Consider the following 3,981-nt stretch of genomic DNA (forward strand, 5'->3'; position numbering starts at 1 on the left):
CGTTCAGAACGCGGCTCCACTACTGGATCCACTGGGTCGATCGTTCAGAACGCGGCTCCACTACTGGATCCACTGGGTCGATCGTTCAGAACGCGGCTCCACTACTGGATCCACTGGGTCGATCGTTCAGAACGCGGCTCCACTACTGGATCCACTGGGTCGATCGTTCAGAACGCGGCTCCACTACTGGATCCACTGGGTCGATCGTTCAGAACGCGGCTCCACTACTGGACCCACTGGGTCGATCGTTCAGAACGCGGCTCCACTTCGAAACGGTGGTGGTGGTGGTGGTGTTACTCTGAGCTCACGAAGCGAAAGCGGGCTTGAACGAGTGGTTGTACGTACGTATGTCGTACCGCGTATGTACGTATGTCGTATGTACGTATGTCGTACGTCGTACGTACGCATGTCGTACCGCGTATGTACGTATGTCGTATGTACGTATGTCGTACGTCGCACGTACGTATGTCTTTTTAATTGGTTTAATAGGTACGTGTCTGCATTTCAAAAATTCATTCTCTCGCAACCGTTGGTCCAGTTCAAACGAATTTACACCTTTGCGTCAGTAACTTCACCTTCACCTTTGAATAATTTCCCCTTTCAACTTTGAAATAATTAACTCAATAAATTTCAAAATTCCAAATTATTTGAATAAATAAATTTCAATTCAACAAAAATTCAATAAATCAAATAATTCAATAAATTCAACAACAGAAATTTCAACAGAAATTCAATAAATTTGAATTCAATAAATTGAATAAATTTCAAATAATTTAAACTTTGAATTCTTTGAATAATAATTTGAATAATTTTGATTAATTTCATTAATTTGAGTAATTTCACCGTTGCGTCAGTAATTTTGCATTACTGTGCGTCTACTCATGTAGATTCTTTAAATGATGATTATGACGTCATAGCCATATCATGGTACGGGCGCCATCTTGGAAAACCGAAAAACCTTGCACCTCCGTATCTCTGAAAGCGCTGAATCGAAAAAAATTGAGGCATGGCTCATTGTGAAGAACTCTGCATGTGGAATAAGTGTTGTTAACGATGACGTCATTGGTGCCTTCATTACGACGTCATAATTCTACAGCCACGCCCCCAAAAATGATGCAGCCAAACATCCACAGGCTGTTTTCTAATAAATAAAATAAAGCCGACAACCACGTTTGCCTCCAAGTTCCTTGTTATCCTTTTTTTTTTTTTTTTTTTTGTATACATAATCGAGGCTCGTGAAAGAGCTAACATCTATCACACAAACAAATCAAACAGACAAAGAACCAAAGTATATAAAAAGGGGAGCGGTAGACAAGATGGGGAGAGAAGGGGAAGCACATAAACACAACATTTGAGAGCAGGGACATCGGGAATGTGTGGGAGGGAGAGGGCTTGGGGGGAGGCGGCGTGGGAAGGGGGAGGAGGGGGGGGGGGGGGGTCATTTGGTCATTGTCATTTTGGTCAATTTGGTCATTGTCATTCGACATACTCGTCTCCAGCTGCGGCTAACAACATGCAGCTGCAATTATTTTCCTTACAACAAATTGAACGTCCCAAATAGGCCACAAGAGGTCGCCATTCGCAAATTGAACGATTCGAGGCAAATGGCAGCAACTGTGGTGATGACTGCGTTGCATCACAGCGTAAAATAAATAAAATAAATTATACTTTAGAAAACAAAAGTTGGACAAATTGAATTTTTCAACTCAAAAGCAAAATCAATTCAAAAACATAAAAATGCCGAAACCCGGGATCGAACCAGGGACCTTTAGATCTTCAGTCTAACGCTCTCCCAACTGAGCTATTTCGGCACATCTGTTAAGTGATGAGTGTTATATCCATAAAACCAAATTGTGATTTCTTTTAATAACATAAACCATTCAAATTTAATATTTCGGCAAATCGACTTTTATAAAATGAAGAACAAATAAAAGGATAAATAGCAAATAATAGATTCAATGCATTATGTAAAATGAACGATTCGTCCCTGGGTGGGCTCGAACCACCAACCTTTCGGTTAACAGCCGAACGCGCTAACCGATTGCGCCACAGAGACGATGCTGAACGAGGAGTTTGTTGTGTACATGTGGAGAACATCTTGTCTGTTTCCGTTATTTCTCGACATCTCCAAAGTTCTCATGATGGAGAATCCTCATTTCGTAGTTTATTTATGACGTACCGATAGGCCAATAGTTTTACAAACATTGTGTAATTTTTTTTAAAACCAAACTGCGCCCAACCCCAACCTATGACAATGACTATGTGAGACCGTGCACAAAATACGTACGTCTTCCCCTCCCCGTGACGCTCGGTAACGCATGGCATGACTCCCTCCTTAAGAATGCTTGACTGCAAAAAAATACTCCACCTCTTCCAAAATACACTGTTTTGCTGTTGTACACCGCTCCTTTCCTATGCCATCTCCAGGCATTGCAAATCGTCATTCCTGGGCACCGAAGGGGGCTCGGCAGTGACGCACGCTGAAAGGGAGTACTCAGTTTTCACTCTGGTTGTTTGTTTTCTTTCTTGTTTGTTTGTTTGTTTTCTTTCTTGTTTGTTTGTCCGGGCGATATCTCAGCCATCCTTTGAGCTAGGAAGCTGAAATTTTGGCACAATAGTGAGCAAGTCCTTTGTCAAAAAAGCTATTTTTTGTTTTTGATTAATCAAATAATTGAGGAGTTATTTAATTATTAGCAATTAATTAAGTACTTATTTAATTAATCAAATTTCCTTTCTCTTCTGACCATTAACTCAGGCACCTTTTGAGTTAGGAAGCTGATATTTGGACATGCCAATGACAAGGTGATTTGGCTGCAAAGGCTGTTTTTGATTTATTGATTAATCAATTAATCGATTAATTATTTAATTATTCGATTAATGACTAATTTTTTCTTTTTTAAAGTTACAGATTCTGATGAAATGGTGGTGGTTCATGTGTTCTCTGACCGAATTGATTAATAATTTAATTTTTTTAATGATTATTATTTATTTATTTTCATTATTAATCATTTATTTATTTTCTTTCTCATTTGGCCAATATCTCAGGCACCTTTTGAGCTGGGAAGCTAATATTTGGACATGAGTGACCAAGTGATGTGGCTATCAAGGATATTTTTGATTTATTGATTAATCAATTAATTAATTAATCGATTAATTATTTAATTATTTGATTAATTACTAAAAAAAATTTTTTTTCCCCAGTTACAGATTCTGATGAAATGGTGGTGGTTTGTGTGTTCTGTGACCGAATTGATTAATAATTTAATTTTTTAATGATTATTATTTATTTATTTTCATTATTAATCATTTATTTATTTTCTCTCATTTGGCCAATATCTCAGGCACCTTTTGAGCTGGGAAGCTAATATTTGGACATGACAGTGACCAAGTGATGTAGCTATCAGGGATATTTTTGATTTATTGATTAATCATTTAATCGATTAATTATTTATTGATTAATCGATGAATTATTTATTGATGAATCAATTAATTATTTAATTTTTTCTTAATGACTTATTTAATTAAATTTCTAAAAGATACATCTTCGGATGAAGCAGGTGTGGTTTAGTTATGCTATTAGCCAATTGATTAAGAAAATATTTTGTGATAATCTTTTATTGATTTTAATTACACAATTAATCAATCAATTAGCGTACACCTCTCCCTCCCAAAGCATGTAGTCCGTGGGCTGAGTAGGGTTTACATGCACCCCCCCCCCCCCACAACTTAACTTCCCGGGTATATCCATGTACCCCCCACCGTAGGGGTTAGGAAAAACCACGTTAACAGAAAAAAAACTAATTCCCAAGGTACCTCCCACGCATATTTTGATGTTACCCCCCCTGTGTCAGTGATTTCCGAAAATTAGGGGTAGGCGAAATTCAAATGGCCATAACTTTTTACCACGTTGTGGCGGACACAAAAGCCCACTGGCGTGGTGACATCATTCCACGCACCAAGTGGGCGGTGGCCACGCCCGAG

General features: G+C 38.4%; 2 non-coding genes across 2 annotated transcripts; both read right to left on the reverse strand.

Moving 5' to 3' along the window:
- Nucleotides 1–1,738: 1,738 nt before the first annotated feature.
- Nucleotides 1,739–1,811, reverse strand: TRNAF-GAA (transfer RNA phenylalanine (anticodon GAA)). Its single transcript has one exon. It is a non-coding gene; the product is annotated as a tRNA-Phe (tRNA).
- A 171-nt stretch (nucleotides 1,812–1,982) lies between these two features.
- TRNAN-GUU (transfer RNA asparagine (anticodon GUU)) lies at nucleotides 1,983–2,056 on the reverse strand. The gene has a single exon. It is a non-coding gene; the product is annotated as a tRNA-Asn (tRNA).
- Between the last annotated feature and the right edge of the window lie 1,925 nt (nucleotides 2,057–3,981).

Source organism: Myxine glutinosa, chromosome 4, assembly GCF_964187855.1.
Source record: "Myxine glutinosa chromosome 4, kmMyxGlut1.1, whole genome shotgun sequence".
Lineage (NCBI taxonomy): Eukaryota > Metazoa > Chordata > Myxini > Myxiniformes > Myxinidae > Myxine > Myxine glutinosa.